Raw genomic sequence first — 21504 nt, 5'->3', positions numbered from 1 at the left:
AGAGCTCCGAAGCACTGGGAAGGAGGAGGCTGGCCCAGGGGAGGCATCATCTTCAGGATGCTGAGCCCGGGAACTGCTGGGAGAAGACCCGGGGCTGGTGGATCCCCTAAAGCCCTGGGGCACCTAAACGGATGCTCAGGAGGTGAACGGGGGAGCTCAGGAGTTGGGGGGAAGGCTGAGCTTTGAACTCGGCATAAAAAAGGAAGAGACAAAGGCCGCCTCCACTCTGCTGCTCTCCTGAAGGGCAGACAGCCCTTTCGGCAGATGGGGCTGCCCCTGGGAGCCCACACACCCCACTGCTGCCCCAGGGCTCACTTGCCGAACCAAGGCCAGCTGCCATGCTCTCAGGCAGGTGCCAGGGGACGGCCAGAAGGGGAAAGCAAGGCAGGAGAGATGAGCCAGGTGATGGGTGAGAAAAGGCATGTCCAGCTGTCTCCTAAGCCCTCTCATTCAAGGATGGCCTTGACTTCACAGCCCAGCCCAGAGTCAGGCCCGAGTCTCCCAGGATATGCCTGAGGCAAGGCCCTCAGAGAACAGGCAGAGGGGCCATTCCCCTGGGGCTCGGCCCCTCCTCCTTCCCCCTCTGCCATTCCTGCACACCATGCCCTGTGCTAAGAATGGGGGTGGCCCTCTCTCTCCTGGATCGTCTTCCCTTTACCTCTCCTGTCTGCACTGCCACAATCATCTTGGGGCCTGTGCAGTAAAGGGTTAGCTTTGCCCCAAAAAAGGTTTGGCCCTTGCCTCTGGTTCCTGGGAAGTCACCTCTGAGCCCTTGGAAGGTTCTGACCAATAAGTGTCTTTGTTTACCTGGGGGTCTTGAGCAGCCAGATAGTCACACTATGCTGACAGTGTGATTTGGGAAGGGGGCCTGGGGCCGTGCTATATCAGTTTGACCTCTTGGGGGGCCACAGACAAAGGTCAGCCACGTGGGTGGTCAGTGATGTCTACGTGATCACCTCCCAATGAACACTCTGGACCCCAACGCTCAGGGGAGCAACCCTAGGTGGTGAGCACTGTCAAACATCGTTTTGAAAGGATTGAGGGCCATCCACATGGCTGCACTGGGAGAGGAACCTGGATATTCACCCCTGGTCTCGCCCCGGACGCTGCCCTGGGCGCCTCTTCCCACTGCTGACTTTTATTTATTTATTTATTTAGACATCTTTATCGGAGTATAATTGCTTTACAATGGTGTGTTAGTTTCTGCTGTATAACAAAGTGCATCAGCTATACATATACATATGTCCCCATATCTCCTCCCTTTTGTGTCTCCCTCCCACCCTCCCTATCCCACCCCTCTAGGTGGACACAAAGCACCAAGCTGATCTCCCTGTGCTATGCGGCTGCTTCCCACTAGCTATCTATTTTACGTTTGGTAGTGTGTATATGTCCATGCCACTCTCTCACTTCGTCCCAGCTTACCCTTCCCCCTCCCCGTGTCCTCACCACTGCTGATTTTTATTTGTGTCCTTTTCCTGTGATAGACTGTACTCGTAGGAGTGTAACGGCTTTGCTGAGTTCCTCCAGTGAATCACTGGACCTGGGGGTGGTCTCGGGGCCCTCTGAGCTGTAGTGGTTCACAAGGCATATTAGGAATCATCGTGTCCAACTCTACCCGTGCAGTTGAGGAAAATGAGACTGGGGTTAAGGGAGCTGTCCAAGGTCGTGTAGGGCCATGGGAAGTGGGCTGGGACCAGTGTCCCCTCCCTGGGACAGGGCCTTCCCCCTTCCAGCTTTCATCCCTATCTCCTTCCCCAAGGGAAGGCCTCACTGGGCAGTGTGTCAGCAGACTGAATGAGTGAGAGGGGGAAAACGGGAGATGCGGGCACTAAGGCTGGTCCCCACTGGCCAGAGATGGCGAAGGAGCAGAGTGGCTGCCACGGCCTTCTGTCCCGAGGGTCGGCACTGGGGATGAGGAGAGTGTTGGGCCGAGATAGGGAGCAGCCTGGAGCCACAGCAAACCAGGCCGCCCTCCCCAGTGCACAGGCTGGGGCCCCGGGGGCAGGAGGCAGGGATGCTAATTAAAACCCCAGCACATGCTCCCAGGTACAGACTCACACGCTCCACATTGCCCTCCCCACCGCTCAGACGCCAGCCCAGCAGCCAGCTTCCCTCTGCTCTGCCCAAAGCAAAGGGACGCAGGCCTGAGAGTGATTAATGTCCTCTGCCACTTCGGCCTGGCACCTGGGCCGGGAGGCATCCAGCGTCACAGCACCAAGAGGCCAGCACCTGCCCCTCAGCCGCGGGTGGCCAGGTGTGAGGGTGGGATTCATGTTGGGCTCCCCTCCAAGGCTGCAGGAAAGAGCATGGAGGGGCCTCTTCTAGACAGGGCTTCTACTTGATGCATCACTCTGTGTGGGAGGGGGGCCCCCCCAGGACCGGCCGCATGAGCTGCAGGCCTCAGAACAAAATGAAAATGTGAGGCCCTTGTTCACACTTCGGATAGCAACAGCAGAGCTTTAAATCAAGTCCCAGCCCTTCCGAGCCTGGGACCCTGCAGAGCTTTCCAGGTGGCACAGGAGCCAAGCTGGTCCTGAGCCACAACTACTGAGCCCACGTGCCACAACTACTGAAGCCCGTGCACCTAGAGCCCGTGCTCCACAGCAAAGAGAAGCCACCGCAGTGAGAAGCCCGTGCACCGCAAGGAGGAGTAGCCCCCGCTCGCCGCAACTAGAGAGCCTGCACACAGCAACGGAGACCCAACGCAGCCAAAAATTAATTAATTAATTAATCTTTTTAAAAAAGAAACGACACAGCAACTCAGTGCATGCATGCGCACACACACACACACTCAGAACCTCCCTCTGACACTCGGGAGACACTAAGTCCAAGTAAGAGTTGGCTGAAATGACAGCACAGCTGACGTCGAGGAGCAGCTGTCCCAGAGAGCGCCCAGAGGGCCAATTCCCCAAAAGATGGGCGAGCAGATGGGCTCAGCCCTCTGGCCCAGAACCTGAGGTCCCAGAGCTAGAAGGTGCCAGGAGACCAGCTAGTTTGACTCCCTCCATTAGCAGATGGGGAAGGAACTGAAGGCTAAGAGAGGCCAAAAAGCTGCCTGGACTTCCCTCCCCAGGAGGTTCTCAGTGGCCAGTGGAGGTTCGGCACCAGGACCTTCCTCTCCTTGCAGGTCTGTATTACTAGCCCTGACCCATGTCTCAGTAAGAGCAAGGACCTCACAGTTGTGCCCTGTGCTCTGGTTCTGGAGACCGGCCTGGGGCAGGACATGCTCTTCTGCTTCCAAGACGCTCAGAAAGGGCATGCGGTTGTCCAGGGTGATGGAGCTGGGGAATGGCTGGGCTGGGCAGGGCCTTCCAAGCCTGTGCCCCCGACCCCTGGGGGATACCACATGCTAAAACAGAACTCATTGGCCTCCTGCACCAGAAGCTTAAAAACCACCTCCTAGGGGGAGGGGAGGAGGGACAAATTAGGAGCATGGGATTAACAGATAGAAACTACTGTTCATAAAATAGATAAGCAACAGGATTTACTATATAGCACAGGGAATTATATTCAATATCTTGTAACAACCTATAATGGAAAGTAATTTGCAAAAAAAATAACTGGATCACCATGCCATACACCTGAAACTAACGCAATACTGTAAATCAACTACGCTTCAATGAAATTTTTAAAAAAGAACAAAAAACCACCTCCCAGGTCCTTGAGAGCACTTGAGCGCTTGGAGCATAATAAAGAGTTCTGGGCGAGTGGACGTCAGTTCACGGCGTCATTTAATTGCAGCAATTACAGAACGTAAAAGGACTAAAACAGCCCCTGTCTCCAGCTCACATGACGAAGTAGAGGCATGGGCACCCAACAAGCAGAGAACATGGATGCTGGAGCCCACTGTCCATGAGACCAGGCAGGAAAGTGCCTGACCTGGGACCTAAGACGTGAGGGGTGCTAGCGCCTGGAGCTCCTGGTCTGGTTCATCACACAAAAACATGAGCCCACCACGGCCAATGGCCGGAACTCCCAGCAGGGTGAGCCAGATCCCTCTGTTTCCCCCAGCACCTAGAACAGCACCAGGGACACAGTAGGTGCTCGGTAAATATTTGAAGACTTTAAGGAAAAATGTTGTTTTTCATTTCCCACCATCATGGCCAAGCCGGAGGCTCTTCCTGAAGTACAGGACCAGGAAGAAAGCCAGCAAGTACCAGGACCAGGAACAGAAACAGGACTCTGTGGTCACAGAGGAAGAGAGAGCACAGGCACGTGTAAAATCTGCATAAATACAGAGAGATCCACGTTTATTTATGTTTTGGGGTAGCAGGACGATAGCTGAATTCTTTTCTTTCTGATGTTTGGTATTGTTCCATTTTTCTACAATAAGTATAATTTCTTAATAGGAAAAACAATGTAAGAATAAGGACTTTATTCTTCATGCAGGTACCCTAAACTGGGATGGGGATAAAAGAGCTCTGTCGAGTCCGGGATGGGGGCGGGGTGACAGTAAGGCCTCCAGGACTGCAGGTCAGAGGGGCTGGGTTCCAGTTGTGGGGCCGTAATTCGGGATCTGTGAGCCCTGAGCAGGTAACTTCCCCTCTCTGTACCTCTGGTGCCAGGACTGTGTAATGAGCTAAGGCTAGAATCTTCATCCTGGAACCAGGAGGAGCAAATGGCTAGATAAAGGAAAGGCACAAGCAGAGGGTAGCGAGCAGCCTGCAGACGCTGGGACAAGCTCTTGAGGGTCCAGCACAGGAGGGGGTACCAGCGGGGGGCAGGAAGGGGGGCGGGCAAAGTGACAGGGAGGAAATAAGAAAAAAACACAGCCCATGGCAACGGGGTACACGGTGGTCTGTGTTTAATTAATGCCCAGACACCCCCTTCTCTGGAATCCACCCTCCCTCCTGCCCTGCGGGGCGGCCACGCCATAGACAATGCTGGTTCTCGGGCGCAGGGACCAGAGAGCTCCGGTGCAAGGTAGGGATGGTGGGGAGGAGGGCAGCAGCGTGGCTCCCTCACTCAGGAAGCTACACCCCTTCTCCACTTGTGACCTCCCATAACCTGAGCCAGAGCGCTCCAGAGCAGCCTCCCACCATGCCTCCCACCTCTCCCCAAGTCACAGGCCTGGGGGCAGCGGTTTTGAGAGACTAATGAAGGGAGAAAATTCAGTCTCTGGATCTTCACCAGCGTTCTCCAGCAACCCTCGCAGTCTAATACATGGCTACTTTTTTGTTTGTTTGTTTTTAATTTAGGGAAGTTGAATTTCCTTTTCCTAGCCAGAAAGGACTCATATTATTTTTCTCTGAAGAACACTTTAGTACCAAATTGGATTTTTGTGTCAATTAAAAAATAACGTATAAAAACATTATGTTAAGTGAGAGAAGCCAGTCACATGATCCCATTTACATGAAAAATCCAGAACAGGCAAATCTGTAGAGACAGAAAGTGGATTCGTGATTGCCAGAGGCTGGGGGGAGGGGAGGATTGGAAGGTGACAGCTAAAGGGCATGGGGCTTTTTTAGGGGGGGACAAAGTGTTCTAAAATGGATTGCGGTGATGGTTGCACACCTCTGAATATACTCAAAACCGTTGAATGGTATGCTTGAAATGAGTGTGTTGTATGGTGTGTGAGTATATATCTCTTTAAAGCTGTTATCAAAAAAATTTTCTTTTGAGATAGTCAAACTAACTAATGCAAAAGCAGCAGGTGCCCACTGCTGGTCTGAATGACCAGCCTGCCTCTATCTCCACCTCTCACTGCACATCTCTTGCTCTGTCACACAACCCTCAGGCAGGTCCCCCATCATGCCACGCGTTCTCCTTCGTCCCACCCTGGGCGTCTGTGCACCCCACATGTCCCACCCTCATACACACACACTCGCCCTTCTCCTAGCCATCCACCCTCCAGGAATGATCACCAGGACAGGTTGTGAATTTTCCTAGGGGTGTCCACAGCCCCCTGTCCTCGCCCTGCTGAGCACTGGTCACTCACCCTGGAATTCCAGCTGTTGACTTAGCTGACTCCGCCAACCGCTAGTCAGCAGGCCCTTCAGGGCAGGGATCTGCCTCTGGGCTCACCGTCCCATGTCCCAGCCTCACAGGGCCTTGTCCATGGCAGCAACTCAGACAAAAGCCACTGGACGAACAGAAAGGCTCCCAGTTCTCCCATCATCGACCTGCATTCGCAATTGTCAGGAATCTGTTTTATGTGATGTGATTTTAATTTGATATTATTTCAATAGGCTCTTCTATGAAATATATAATCAGCAAATTTGTCATTCTTGACAACAACGCAGTATTAACAGTTTAAATTCTTCCCGCTGTTACTGCAGATATAAACATCCTTGCACAAGTAAGACTGGGCATTTTTAGCAACTTCTGTGCTCCGTGCTTCCTGAAATGGGATTACAGGATCGATGGGCATTGTCCAGTTTATAATCCATTACATACTGGCAGAACCCACTGTTGAAAGGATGCCTTGAGCAATGAGTATTTTTATACAGTCCTACTGGGACTTGATATTTATATACTTTCAATTTACCTTTTTGCTAATATAAACAGGTGGATTATTTCAGGTCATTGAAAATTCTATATAGTTTAACCTTTAACTGTATAGCCTGACAAATTCCCATTCAGGGTGAAGTAGACATGCGGGTTTTTCGACAAAGTTACTGCTCCAGGACCTGGGAAGGGAGCCCTCCTATTACTCCCACCACGATTGGGGGGCCAATCTCAGCCACAGGGGGAGACAGGGATCAACTAAGGCCACGAGGGAGGGGAGGATCCGGAAACGCTCCTAAAAAGTGTGCATGCCTCCAAGGCTGGAAAATGGAGTTTAGGAGGCACTGGGTACCCCACAGGACTCCCAGTCTCCAGGTGTCTTTGCTCTCTGACGCCTGTCCTGAAAACTGCTCTGACTGCAGAGGCCCGGTGTAGTGAGGCCACGCTGAAGGCATCGCCGTGCCCCGAGTCCAAGAGTCTCTTCATCCTCAGAAACCACTCCTCAGTAGCTACAAGTCCGCAACCGTCTCCCGACACAGAAACTCTCCTGCTGACACCAGGGCCAGGAGCCCCATGGGGCCACCCCACCCCGTGGACTGAATGTGTGTGTCCCCCCACATTCAGTGAGATGGTATCTGGAGGTGGGGCCTTTGCAGGGTGAGTCAGTCATGAGGGTGGAGCCTTCATGATGGGATTAGTGCCCTTGAAAGAAAACACCCCAGAGAGATGGTCTCTGTCTCAGCTACTTGAGGACACGGTGAGGAGTCTACAGGCCAGGAAGAGAATCCTTTACGAGACACAGAGTCTGCCAGCACCTTGATCTCAGACTTTCCAGAACTGTGAGATAGAATGTTTGTTGTTTAAGCCACCGAGTCTATGGGATTCTTGTTCCAGCAGCAGGAGCTGACTGAGATACCCTCCTCCCCTGCCCCAGTTACCTTTTATCCATCTGCTCCCATCGACCATTTCCAGGTGTCCTATGATATCTCCTGTCATATTAAGGCAGTGTCGTCTTTAAGTAAAGTCCGGACACACACATGCACAAACACAGACTCCACCCCTAACCCCAGGGAGGTTATGGAGCTCACCTCAGGGATGTTGAATCTCATCTACAGTATAGAAGAGAATGTCATCATGTTAGTATTTATCCAAAAGAGAAAATACACTATGTAAAGAGTTTCTTGAGTGCAAGCTCTTTGGCTCTTGAGAAGGATCTCTGGCAACCCATCCTCATGTGTCCAAACCCCACCTCCTCTCAGAAGCTATGTGAAATGCCAGCTTGCCCAGGAAACCCTCCCAGTTTGCCCCTGTACAGCCTAGCCCTTATCGATGTCCTCCCTGGCATTCATCATTCTGTGTTTGAGTCTCATCTCTTTTATTAGACGTTGAGCTGCTTGAGGCCCAACTGCCTCTTACACATTTCTGCATCCCCACAGCCCCCAAAAGAGTGACTTGTAGAAGGCGCACAGTAAACATTTGAACCAGAAGTACAAATACTTGTATCTCCCACGTGATGAATTAATCAATTTCCAGACACAGAAATAAAAGATTATAATAGAAAGTTTAAATGTTTTATCCAGCAATTCCACAACTGGGTATATGCCCAAAAGAATCGAAAGTGGGATCTTGAGGAGATATTTGTACACCCAGGTTCATAGCAGAATTATTCGAAATCACCAAAAGGTGGAAGCAACCCAAGTGTCCATAGATACATGAATGGATAACCAAAATGTGGTCCATCCATACAATGGAATATTATTCAGTTTCAAAAGGGAATGAAATTCTGACACAGGCTACAACATGGATGGACCTTGAGGACATTATGCTGAGTTAAATAAGCCACTCACAAAAGGACAAATATTGCATGGTTTCACTTATATGAAATACCTAGAGTAGTCAAATTCATAGAGACAGAAAGTGGAATGGTGGTTGCCAGGAGCTGGGGAAGTGGGAATGGGGAGTTAGTGTTGAATGGGCAAAGAGTTTCCGTTTTGCAAAAGGAAAACGTGTTCTAGAGATGGATGGTAGTGATGGCTGCACAACAACATGAATGTTCTTAGTGTCACTGAACTGGACACATAAAAATGGTTAAGATGGTAAATTTTGCGTTACATGTATTTTACCACAATTTTAAGTTGAAATGTTTCCAGTATGATAGGAATTAAACTTGTCTAAATGTCACCAGGCACCACCAACCCCACTGGGGCTCTGCATGTTTGGGTGCCTGGAAATGGGTTGGGAGGAAAGAAAGATCATCCTGTGCTCACAGAGGCCCTGATGCTTCCATGACTTCTTAGTCAGCTCTGGCTTCTATAACAAAAATACCATAGACTGGGGCACTTATTTCTCACGGTTTCTGGAGGCTGGAAGTCCAAGATGAAGGTGCTGGCAGATTCAGTATCTGGTGAGAGCACTCTTTCTGGTTCATAGATGTCCATCTTCTCCTGTGTCATCACATGGTGGTAGGAGCGAGGGAGCTCTCTGAGGTCTCTTTTACAAGGCACTAACCCCATTCGTGGGGGTTCCGCCCTTACTACCTAATCACTTCCCAAAGCCCCTCACCTCCTCATACCATCACACTGGGGATTCATTTTAAAGACATGAATATTGGGAGGTTGCAAACATTCAGTCACAACATCACAGTGAAAAGACCAAAGTTCTAGTCAATGAGTTTCTCTCTTCCAAGTTAAGTGTCCCCATGAGCTGATCAAAGAGAGGTGATCAAGAAATCCATTGGTTCATTCAACAGGAGTTACTGAGCCTGAGCCCTGAGCATTGGGCAAGCCCAGATGCCAGGAGTACAACCAGGGGTGGGACAGCTGTCTGCCCAATGAGAGAGAGAAAGACTGGCAAACACACAAATTTTTTTTTTTTTTTTTTTTTGCGGTACGCAGGTCTCTCACTGTTGTGGCCTCTCCCGTTGCGGAGCACAGGCTCCGGGCACGCAGGCTCAGCGGCCATGGTTCACGGGCCCAACCGCTCTGCGGCATGTGGGATCTTCCCGGACTGGGGCACGAACCCGCATCCCCTGTATCGGCAGGCGGACTCTAAACCACTGCACCACCAGGGAAGCCCAAATACAAAAATTAAATGCAACTTGATGAAATGCAAAACTAATCAAAGTCAAACCTTTCAAAGCTGCCAACATCAGGATATCCAGCATCCTGATATCTTACCTCCCACAGTTTCCGTGTCCTGAATCTCCTACTCCCCTTCCAGCCTCAGTGCCACCAAAATGAGTTGACATCACTAAGGGGTCGTGGGGTTTCACCTCCTCAGGGGGAGTAGGCATTGTCCTGGGAGATGAAAGGCTGGGATTTCAGTCCTGCATTTGTGACCACCTCATCGATTTTCCCTTCTGGGCCTCAGTTTCTCCACCGTTAAAACCAAAGTTGGGTTAAATGATCCCCAGGACCCCATTCTGTGATGGGGACCTTCCACTCTCCCACCAGGGAGGGGAGCCCAGGATTCTGGAGAGTTCTGAGCTAATAAAATAATTCTATTCCCCATTTGGAAAAAAAAATGAGTTTGACAGAAGGGTATTGCAGAGAGTGATGTTCAGGCAGGTTTACCAACACACGGCAGACAAACTGCAGGTTAGAGCTGGTTCCCTAGAACCAATATTTACAAACAGTCTCAGCATTAACGTGGGCAAGTGGCTTCCTGTGCGTCTAACTCAGCCTCTCCTCCCCCCGCTCAGCTTGGTGGAGGCAGCAGAGCTCTGCTCCAGCCTTTCAGCTGTTTTAAAGAGGAGAAACAGCAGCAAGACAACGGCTTCTCTCTCCTGCCCAGCATGTCCTCCCTGGGGCTCCATTGCAAAGCAGTGTTCTTGAATATGCAGCAAGGCCCCCTCCCTGGGATGTCAGCTTCAAGTGGTGAAAGCTCTCCCCCCAACAATGTGCAGAACGCTGGGTCCAGGCCTGCTGCCCCCAGGAAGTGCTGAGTCTGGACTGAGCACAGGGTGTCGCATCTGGAAGCAAACGCCTCTGCTGGAGGAGCAACTGTAAAAGCAGCCCTGCTTTGTCTCGTGCCTTGAGAGGTAGAGAAGTCACCCCTCCCACAGAATCTCTCCAGGCACCACGAGCTCAGGACCGACACAGTCACATAACTGGATAACAAGGATTCTGGCATATAATTCACCATTGGATAAGTGCCCATCGTGATGCTTAAAGAATGCTGTCTTCATGGCTTTAGCATGGAAAGGACCCTCCAGCACCTCCCAACCTTGCCAGTTGCCCCTGTAAATCAAGGTTTCTCAACCTCAGCACCACTGACAGGTGGGGCTGTCCTGGGCACAGTCAGGTGTTGAGCAGCATCTGTGGCCTCCACCCTCTAGATGCCAGAGCACCACCACTGCCCCCCAAGCTGTGACAAAGATGTCTCCAGACAATGCCAAACGTCCCCTGGGAGCAAAACCTCCCCTGGTTGACAAGGCTGCTGGAAATTAAAGGACCACAGGTACATCAGGTGGCAAGAATCTCTAGTCTGCCACGGACCAGGTGAGCCAGAAGGCAAAGACCTCCACATCATCCAGCAGGCCCCTCTACTGCGCTTACCTGGATTCACCAATGACCTTCCCAGCAAGGAAGAAAGCCCGCTGTCCTCACTTCCAAGAAAATGATTCCTATTCTTTCCAGAGGGGTTGTGCCCTGGCAATTTCAGTTTCATTTCTAACGACAGAGCTCTCTCTTACCCCCATTTCAACCCCAATGGGGAAGGACTATCTGTACCTCTGAAGCTCTCTCTAATCACAAACGTGTAAGTCAAATTGAAGTTTGTTTGTTTGTTTGTTTGTTTGCGGTACGCGGGCCTCTCACTGCTGTGGCCTCTCCCGTTGCGGAGCACAGGCTCCGGACGCACAGGCTCAGCGGCCACGGCTCACGGGCCTAGCCGCTCCGCGGCATGTGGGATTCTCCCGGACCGGGGCACGAACCCGTGTCCCCTGCATCGGCAGGCAGATTCCCAACCACTGCGCCACCAGGGAAGCCGCAAATTGAAGTTTTTACTCTCGTCAGGATCTCAACACCTGAAAGCACCTGGCTGGAATTCTCTGAGAAGTATATTGTAATATCACTCATCACCATCTATTTTTCTAAGCTTGGAGTTTTGTAATGGAAATCTCTTTTCTTGTCTGAGTATATACCCTATGTGTATAAATTTCAAGCCAAAAGGCATGGAAACTCATTTTTATTTAAAATTTTTACAAAATCTCTTGAGATAACTGGCAAAATGCTGGGGATGTCGCCCACCCAGGATGGAAATGGCTGACCTCCAGCCTGGTAGAAAAGCACAAGGAAAGTGGCTGGTTTCACCAGGACAAGCCAACTGCTGTACAAGGGTCCTCACGTCCCAACACCTCTTGCAGTCAGACTCAGCTTGAAGCCTGGCCTCCACGCAGGGATGCAGGGACCCACAGTCTCCCTGGTGTCTCTCAGCCACAGCCCAGGGGAAGGAGGTTGCCCCCCCACCAGTATTCACCCCCTTGCCCGGAAGTGACAGGCGTCACTTCCACTCACAGCCCACCAGGGAGAACTAGTCGCGTGACCCCCAGGAGCGCGAGGCCTGGGGAGTGTAGCCCTGCTGGGCGGCCTCCTTCAAGCAACAACTAGGCACAAAGAGGGGAGCCCAGCCCCACGGTGTTCAGCCAGCTGCCTCGGTCAGCGAGCCAGTGGGCAGCACTCACATGAATCGGGAGGAGGCCGGCTCATCTATGAAACTGGACTGTGGCATTGAGCCAAGTGGCTTCCTTCCCAAAGGAGAGGTGACCCTAACTGTCGTCCATATTTTTTGTCACCTTTGTCAGAGTATTAAGTCCCAGGGAGGTAGGTGGGTGCTACTCCCACATCGACAGGCACTAACAGAAAGTGAGGGCAGGACAGCAGCCCACGTGCCCAGCCAAGGAGTGGCCCCCAGCCCCACTACTGAAACGGGTCATAAAATAGGAAGCGCCTGATCTGCAGAGTTCAGAATGGTCAGAGCGGAGGACACTGGAATTGACAAATCAAAGGTGGGCGGGAGGTGGGGGTAGTTCTGTTCTGGCTAAACCATGTCCCAGTGGCTGGACATGAAACGGACACTGGCTCTGAATTCTGTCACCCTGGTACATACAATTAAAAGATCAAGGGCGGCTTCCCTGGTGGCGCAGTGGTTGAGAGTCCGCCTGCCGATACAAGGGACACGGGTTTGTGCCCCGGTCCGGGAAGATCCCACATGCTGTGGAGCGGCTGGGCCCGTGAGCCATGGCCGCTGAGCCTGCGCGTCCGGAGCCTGTGCTCCGCAACAGAAGAGGCCACAACGGTGAGAGGCCCGCGTACCACAAAAAAAGATCAGGGGCTTCCCTGGTGGCGCAGTGGTTGAGAATCTGCCTGCCAATGCAGGGGACATGGGTTCGAGCCCTGGTCTGGTAAGATCCCACATGCCGCGGAGCAACTAGGCCCATGAGCCACAACTACTGAGCCTGCACGTCTGGAGCCTGTGCTCCGCAACAAGAGAGGCCGCGACAGCAAGAGGCCCGCGCACCGCGATGAAGAGCGGCCCCCGCTCGCCGCAACTAGAGAAAGCCCACGCACAGAAACGAAGACCCAACACAGCCATAAATAAATAAATAAATAAAAGATCAGGGCGCAGATGAACCAGGCCTGCAGAGGGCCCTGTGCAGACAGGGACCCACCTCCCATCTTCCTCTGACACCTGTGTTGGTGAGAGAACCAGGCACTTGAGAAGGTGTGAAACAAAACCACTGTGTGACACCAGCCAGCCCCTCCTGCTCTTAGCACTGCGGCCAGCAAGGCTGAGGACTGCGAGGGGCTGGGACACAGAAGGACCTCACAGGTGGCAGACCCACAGAGCACCTGCCAGCCCCTCCACACCAGTGGCCAATCCCAAGGTCAGGTATCGCCATCCTGAGCCCACCCTCTCCTCTCCTCTCCTCTCCTGGCGGGATCACCACTCTCTGAACCCCTCACTCTCAGCTGTTTCTGTGCACAGGACTATCTCTCTTCTGCACCGGGGGACCCCGAAAGCATGCACAAACTCCTGTCTGCCAGGATCATCCAGCCAGCTTGCTGGTAACTATGCTCTTCTTTTCCTTGTCTTTCTTTTTTTTTTTTTAACCAATTGCCCTTCTGGGAGAGAGAAGAAAAGCCAGATCTTTTGGAAATACCATCCTGCCGTTGCATGTATAAAATCCATCAGTTCTGAAATCACAGTGCTGGAAAAGAAGCTGGAGGGAGGGCCGCCCCGCAGCTGTGCCTGGAGTTCTGTGCTGGGCACTAGTTTTGCTTGTTATCCTCTCCGCCCGCCTCCCCCTCCCTCCAGCCCGGTCTCTCGCGCATCTATTTTTGTGGTTGATCAGTGTGCCTCTGTTTCCCAACCAAGGGCTTACGTATGTGTATTTCTATACATTATTCCCTCCCTGGAGGCTTCTGAGCCATGCAAATGGCACCTTATGCAAATCAAAGACTCCTCCATCTGCTTCCGATATTCCCCACTTCCCCTTAATAACCTGTTTTAGGGGATGCGGTACATGCAGCAGATGATACAACTTTATTTTTGTAAACCCAGTTGGTCCTGGAGTGCTGGCAGCCACAATAATAGAAGAGTGCGCCTGTTACTGCCTCTCACTGAGTCTGCTGTTAGGCAGCACCTCATTAAAACAAGCCGGGAGGGGCTCCAAGAAGAGGGGAGAGGGCACAGCGGGGTCCCAGCGGAGCAGAGTGGAACACGGAATCCTGGCCTCTCCCTCTTTCTGCTTGGTCAGTGTTTGCCGTGGGTCAAATTGTGTCCCCCCCAAAATATATGATGAAGCCCCTACACCTGGTACCTCTCAATGTGAACTTATTTGAAAACAGGGTCTTTGTAGATATAATAAGATGTAAGTTAAGATGAGGCCATAATTGGAGTAGGGCATTTAATCCAATATCATGGGTGTCCTTACAAGAAGAGAGAGAACAGAGACAGGGAGAAGGCCATGTGACGATGGAGGCAGAGGCTGGAGTGATGCAGCTACAAGCCGAGAAACACCGAGGGCTGCTGGCAACCACCAGAAACCAGAAGAGGCCAGGAAAGATTCTCCCCTAGAGGTTTCAGGGGAGCGGGGCCCTGCAGACACCTCCCCATCACAGCCCCTCCAAGGGCCTCTCCTTTCCACCTGCGACTTCATAGGTGTTGGTGTAACTGGGGTGGTGTTTATTTTCCTTGCCCATTGTGCCCCCAGCCCCTGCTTCAGGGCCTCGGGGTAGATGCTCAAAAACTACCTGGCAGAATGAAGGTAGGAGGGCTAAGTAACTGCCCCCAGGTAGCACAGTGAGCAGGTGCAGATGGGACAGGAAAACATCACTCGGAGTCAACTCCAAACCGTTTCTTTTAAGACCTCTCTTAGTGCCCAAAGGATACTCTTGCCATCAAAAACTCACTCTCACCCCAGTGAAGGGTACCTAGGATTCTGCGCACTGATTTTTCAATTTCCTGAAAGTCTACAGTTATTTCCAAAAACAAGTTAGGGGAAAAAAAGATCATTTTCTTTTTGTTTGACAAGATGCTGCAAAGCCCAACAAGGGCTTACCCCTCTCCCCCCTCCAACCCCCCGTACATCACCTGGCTCACAGGTGGGCTTGAGGTCTGACAGTTAAGAAGCAAAGTCTGACTTCCAGTAAGAGGTAAAGAGAGGCATTCAGAGAAAAGTTGTCACTTAGAACCTAAGTTTTTCAAACACCCATGGAACCAGTTCTGTGGCTCCCAGGAGAGAGGGGTACTGGGGGCCAGGAGTGCCTAGTGGGATTCAGACAAAGAAGGGAGGGACCTAGAGTGGGGGTGAGGCAGCTGGCCACCGGCGAGGTGCCCAATGCAGGAGCTGGCCAGTCCTGAAGGGCAGAGGTGGCCCGTGTAATCGGGAAGGCATGTGGAAGCAGCTGGCCGCAGACCCCGGTAGCAGATGCAAGTCTGTGCAAGAGGAGGGACCTTCTAAAGGAGATGATGGGCTAGACGTACACACATGTCATGGGAGGTGATGCCGGGGAACGTCTGGGGCGTTACCAGTCAAGGGAGCTCCAAGCGAGCTGGAGGAAGGAAGGAGAAAAGGAAGAAGAGCCTTTCATTCTCCAAAGGGAGGAAGATGGGCCTGAAAGCTTCTGGGTGTCCCTGGAAGCTCCAGAACAGGTCAGCAAATCAAGGTTAGGGGCCAAACCCAGCTCGCCACCTGTTTTATAAACAAAGTTATTGGAACACAGTCACATTCATTCACTTACATATTATCTAAGGTGGCTTTCACGCTGACAGCCAAGTTAAGTTGTTGTGACAGAGACCGTCTGGCCCTAAAATACTGACTACCTGGCCAATGACAGAACAAGTTTGCAGAGCCCTGCTCCAGAGCATTTCAACTCTATGAGAGCTGGTTTGAACTTACACAAAGCCTGGATGGGGGGATTTTTAATGGGATGCAAAGACAAAAATGCACCCCACCATGGAGAGAGGACCCACCAGCAGTGTTCTCCTCTTACCTGCCCTGGAGGAAAACCTCATTTCTGGCAAAGCAAAGGCACTCTGTGACCTTTGGAGAGGCCAAGCTAGGGTCAGGCACCTGCACTGTTACCTGGAAGTAAACTGTGTTTTCAGAGAAGGGAACATGCTGTGAAGTGGTAGAGTATTTCTGATGTGATTCAGGACAGGAAGCCCAAACTAAGAGAATTCCAGAATAAAGATAAAAACCCAAGTGGCCAGAACATTTTTAGGACAAAAATCAAACCTAGGGAGAAACTTTCATCTACAATTCATTGTCCAGCTAGCTCACAAGGGTGACTGGTTCACACCCAGCCAGGGGGCCCTGTTCTGAGGGCTTCTTGGCCCTGGAGTCCAATGGCCCCATCCACTGAGCCTGCCTAGATCCGTTGTCTGAATCCCACATCATCCTCCTGCCCACACGCACCCAACCTCCCCCGAACCCGGGCATCTGCAAGGGTCCAGGCATCCCAGGCCTCTGGGCCTCCGCCCTCTGGTCTTGCGCATCTGGGAGGCCAGCAGCCCTTCCTGCCATGGAGAGTTGCAATGAATCTTTGCATGTGTGTTTCAGGGATGGTGAGGGGGTGACTTACTGAAAATGCCGTGTTCCTCACCCTCTCTCATCGCCTTGGCCCTCGGTCCTCTCTGTGAATAAACACCTGCCAGCCCCCCACGAGCGTATGAGATGCATATGGGCCAGAATCTTGCCATCTCTATCTTCGTGCTTCAGCCCATGCCCAGTGATTGCTCACCTGGGGCTCAGTTGACAGTCTTTTATTTTGAGGTTGTGATGAAATCCGTCCATGAAATTCAGCACCAAGAGGCAAGCCAGCCCTACAAGCCAGACCAGGAGAAACCAGGGCGGGTGGTGGTCTGCCCCCAGTTCATTCACTCACTCTACCCTTGGGTGCTGGCCCGTGTAGGCCCTGGGGCTTCAGAGACAATGAGACTCTGTCCCAGCCCTCAGGGTGTCCACAGCAGGGCTGGGGGAACCGTGATAAAGCCCATATGGATCATCATTACAGAACCATAAGGCGTGTGCAGAGTGCTGAAGGAGCGCAGATGATGGACCTCCGGGAGCTCGGGGGGCAGCTCCTCCAAGGGCGTGTGCATTTTAAGAGGGTCTGTTTTCAGCGGTGGACCCTAAGCAGCTTGGGGTTGGTGGTGCCTGCTTGTGCCCCCCAAGCTCTCTTGGAGCATTGCCCCTGCAGTCCAGGGGCTCCACCAGACCGAGGACTTGGCCGGTTCTGGCAGTGAAGAAAAGAGAACAGCAGGCTCCCTCCTGGAAGGTGCAGCACAGAGAAACATCGGTGTCGTTGCCAAGTCCCCAGACCCTACCTCTCAGTCCCCGCACAGACTGCGCCTGCATTCAGGGGAAGGGCTCCTGCTGCAAGCCCACCCTTCCCCGCGGCCTCTGATCGCAGCCCTGCAAGGAGGTCCCAGGTGGGGTGAGGAGGTCGCAGCACTCAGAGGGTGGCCCAGGCCGGCAGGTGGGGCCCAGGAAGCTGGCAGCTGCCATGCTCCTCCAGCTCTAGCATCCTCGTCATCTAAGGCAGCTTCACTTTTAAGCAACCAGTGAAGGACAAGTACCTTGTAAATTTAGAACGCGTGATGGCTGGTAGCTTTTGGTATTCATCTTAGTGCATGGGTAGGGGGAGGAGACAGAAAGATCCACTCATGGCCGCACCATCACATCCCAGCCCACGGAGGTGCTTGCAGAAGGGAAACTCTTTCCCAAAAGGAAAAAGGTAGCAGACACTCTGAGGTCGGGTCCCAATCCCCAGCCCAAGGGCTGCTCCCTTCACCACTATTCCCAACAGTATGTCCCCACCCAGGGCGCCTCGGCCCCCACCTCTGGGCTCCCCTTCCCTTTCTCACATTTGCCTAAAAATAGAGCCTCTTTTGGCAGCAAATACACCCAGTTTCCCCAGAACATAAGCTTCCTGGGAATCTAGACAAGGGAATAGCTCTACCTCTCATGGAGCGCAGATGGATTCCTGAAAGTTTGTGTCAAACCAATTTTTGTAAATCCAATCATGTTCACAGTGATTCACCTCCATCTCAGAAACACTTCTCTCCTGGCCAGCTCGCCGATCAGCTCCCTCCACACACACAGACATGCTCACCAGCAATGGGCTCGAGCAAACACCAATTCAAGAGGGGGCTGCAGCCAGAGAGGGTCCTCTTGTGATCTGAACACTCATGCCTCGATTTTGCTGTGTCAGGGCTCAGGTTTCCAGGAAGCGGGGCAGACGGCACAGCGCTCTCCTCAGCGTTTCTTTAGCCCTCATCTGATTTCTTGTAGGGAGGTATCACCAGAAGCACCCTCACACCTCTCACCTGCTTCGCCAGGACATCACAAGGTGTCCTCTGCTGTGTGATAGATCTGCATGAGAACTGCACAGGAGTGGGGGAGGGAGGGGGAGAGGTAGACTCAGTTTCCCTGTTGTAACATCCACCACATGATGGCCCTAAAGGCAGGCTGGGGTGGCCGGCAGCAAAGCCAGCCTGGACCGTGCAGAGCCCTTGGCCAGCACAGAGTGGGTGAGGCAGGGGTCAGCACGAGCAGACCTGCAGTGTGGGAAGACGCCTCTCTGCAGGACAGAAGCATCAAGGCTGCAGGCAGGAAAGCTGACGATGGTGCTGGTGGCCGAGGAGATGAACAGAAGTGGACAGATCCAAGGTCCAAGGTCAGTGGACTGGGCAGAAGACTACATTTGGGAGGTCAGAGGAGAGGGAGGTGACAGAGGCCAGTGACAGAGGCCCACGCCTTCAAAGTAGGGAGCCTCCCTCTGCTCCTGCAGCCGCTGTCCAGGACAGACCAGCCAGGAGTAATCCTGGGGCTCTGGCCTCTGGGCCCTGTCTTGATGATGCTGGAGAGCATGACTGCTGCCCTGTCCAGGGGTGGCTACTGTTGAATCACCTGCATAGTAGACTCCGAGGACACAAGCAAGGCCACAGGGACCAGTTCCTGCTCCATGATTTCTTCTGTCAGGCGACTATTAAAAACGTGTATGTACACGCACGCGTGTGTGTTGAAGAATGGGTGACTGCTGTTGAACTAGCTCTGAGCAATCTGGAGCTCAATGTCCACTGACACGCAGAAGCTCTCCCAGTGGACTTTACTGGTTTATACCAGGGTGGGCGTGTCCCCAACTGGATTATACATTCCTTAAAGGACAGAAAAAGGATGCATATGTACTCAGCACCTGTCCTGTTTCAAGCCCCACCCAAGGTATTTGACCCTCGTATTTCAACTCATTTTCACAGCATCACCCTCATTTTGTAGGTTAAGGAAGCTGAGGCTCAGAGAGTCGACCACGAGCTAGTTGGTGGGGGAACTGGGGTTTGACCTTCTCTACCACGCAGCCTCTGCCCTTTGTTTTTCTCACAGGACCGCCCTAGGGATGAGACAGCACCCTCCTCCAGCAATGGGGGTTTCAGGCCTCAGAAATCCTCCCGAGACCACGCCCTGGCCACGTCCCTGGACTCACCCGGCCATGCCCCCGGCACACCCATTGGCTGGCATGGGTAGAATAGAGGACTAGAGGCCCGTCAAGGAGGGTGGTGATAAACCCACCTGTCAGGGAGGGGTCTCCAGGTCCCTTCAATACTAGGGAAAACCAGCATCAGCTCTGCACAGCCCAGAGTCCCAGGAGTGTGGGAGGGAAGGTTTTGGTGTGTGGCCCCCAAGGCACCTGGGGCTGAGCATGGGAGCTGCACAGCACAGGAGGGGCAACCTCAGCCCCCTGTGGTCAGGGAGTCTGAGCAGCCTTTGGTAAGATCTGTAGTTATAATTGTGTCCTTATTATAAAAGTGATACATATTCACTGCAGAAAATTTAGAAACTACACATATGCAAAAAGAAGAAAATTTAAAATAACCCACAATCACACTACCCCGAAATAACTCCTGTTAACATTTTGAGCATATATACCCTCCCAGACTTTCCTATGCATAGAATATATATTTTGGTACCAAGTGGGATCATACTGTACATTCCATTTTGTAACTTTTTTCCATTTAACTATGTCTCATAACAAATCACTAAGTATTCTTCCACAACATCATTTTTAAATGGCTGAATTGGCCAAAGGATACTAAAAGGACAGCTGAAGACAGGAGAGCAAAATTTTATAATACAGAACACTGCAATTAAGCATTAAATAGGAAAATGATCTTTGTCAACAAATCAGCTCTACAGGTTACAGAAAAATATGATTTTTTAAAGTTATTTCCTCTTTAGTCCAAATTCTACAATATTAAAAAAACCAAACCTGACTTAAAGACATGACACTCAAAAGAGAGCCCCCTTCTCTGAGATCTTCTCTTACTGAAATGGATCAATGATGAAAATAGCCAGATCTGAGCATCTAAAAACCTTCTAGTCTACCTATGCGTGATCCCTGTGTGTGTGTGTCTAGTCTACCTATGCGTGATCCCTATAGTTCTGAGAAGCAACAGTATAGAGTAATTTAAAACAACAAGGGGTTATGTCTAGGGGTGTGTGTGTGTGTGTGTGTGTGTGTGTGTGTGTGTGTGTATAAAGGCGATGGTGGATATCTGAGGATTTGTTGATGGATGAGTGAGATTGGGGTGGGGATGTATGTGTATGAAAGGTAATCAGTTCTGAGCAACGATGAAAAGGTTTTGCTACTGACCTTTATAACTATAACTATGAACATTTCTACCCTTGATCTGAGCTCAAAGTAGGGGGTGCTCCCCTTGGCTGGCGATGTCTTCAGAAACAAACAACCTCATAGTTCTGAAGGGCTGACTTGACTTCCTCTTACCGCAGGTTTAATGGACTGAATGATTGTGTCCCCACAAAATTCGTATGTTGAAGCCCTAACCCTCAATGTGATGGTATTTGGAGGTCGAGCCTTTGGAAGGTGATCAGGGTTAGATGAGGCCATGAGGGTTGGGCCCTCATGATGGGATTAGTGTCCTAATAGGAAGAAACACCAGAGTCCTCTCCCCACCATGTGAGGACAGCAAGAAGGCAGCAGTCTGCAAGCCAGGAAGAGGGCCCTAACCAGAACCTGACCACACCACATCTTGATCTCAGACTGCCAGCCTCCAGAACTGTGAGAAATAAATTTCTGCTGCTTAAGCCACCTAGTCTGTGGTATTCTGTCACGGCAGCCAAAGTAGGCTAAGACCTCAGGTAAGATGTCTATGGTAGTTTGGGGACGGTAAGATTGCAGTCATCTGGACTTTGTCAAGCCATTCCCCAAGGAGAGACCCACCAGGGGCACATACAGAGGTGGGAGGAGTGAGGAACCTGAATCCAGGACTCACAGCTGCTCTGCCAGAAGGAGGTATGTCCCTCAAATATGAAATGGGAGCTCAGGCTGGGTCTGCTGTTTCACGATGACGACAGATGAAGTGCAAAGAGCTTAGGGATGGCCCAACAGGGCTGCTCACGGACAAGGCTCAGGCAGAGCTCCCAGGCTCCCTCCCACAATGGCCTCACCGTGTTTGCGGCCTTCTTCTCCCGCCGTGAGCCCAACAGAACAGGGGGAAATGAATGGAGAACACCAGCAGGCTTGTAAGGGCCAG

At 51.9% G+C, this 21504-nt stretch overlaps 1 protein-coding gene and 2 non-coding genes across 11 annotated transcripts in view; 2 read left to right on the top strand and 1 right to left on the bottom strand.

Moving 5' to 3' along the window:
* Nucleotides 1-21504, bottom strand: part of RBFOX3 (RNA binding fox-1 homolog 3) — a 448026-nt gene that overhangs the window by 363565 nt on the left and 62957 nt on the right. The gene's annotated exons all lie outside the window — the stretch shown is intronic.
* Nucleotides 20284-20398, top strand: LOC137213743 (small nucleolar RNA U2-19). Its single transcript, XR_010938365.1, has one exon. It is a non-coding gene; the product is annotated as a small nucleolar RNA U2-19 (small nucleolar RNA).
* LOC137213741 (small nucleolar RNA U2-30) lies at nucleotides 20574-20649 on the top strand. The gene has a single exon (XR_010938363.1). It is a non-coding gene; the product is annotated as a small nucleolar RNA U2-30 (small nucleolar RNA).

Source organism: Pseudorca crassidens, chromosome 19 (genome assembly GCF_039906515.1).
Source record: "Pseudorca crassidens isolate mPseCra1 chromosome 19, mPseCra1.hap1, whole genome shotgun sequence".
NCBI lineage: Eukaryota > Metazoa > Chordata > Mammalia > Artiodactyla > Delphinidae > Pseudorca > Pseudorca crassidens.
The sequence above is the reverse complement of the archived record's forward strand: the minus strand, read 5'-3'. Positions and strand labels throughout refer to the sequence as shown.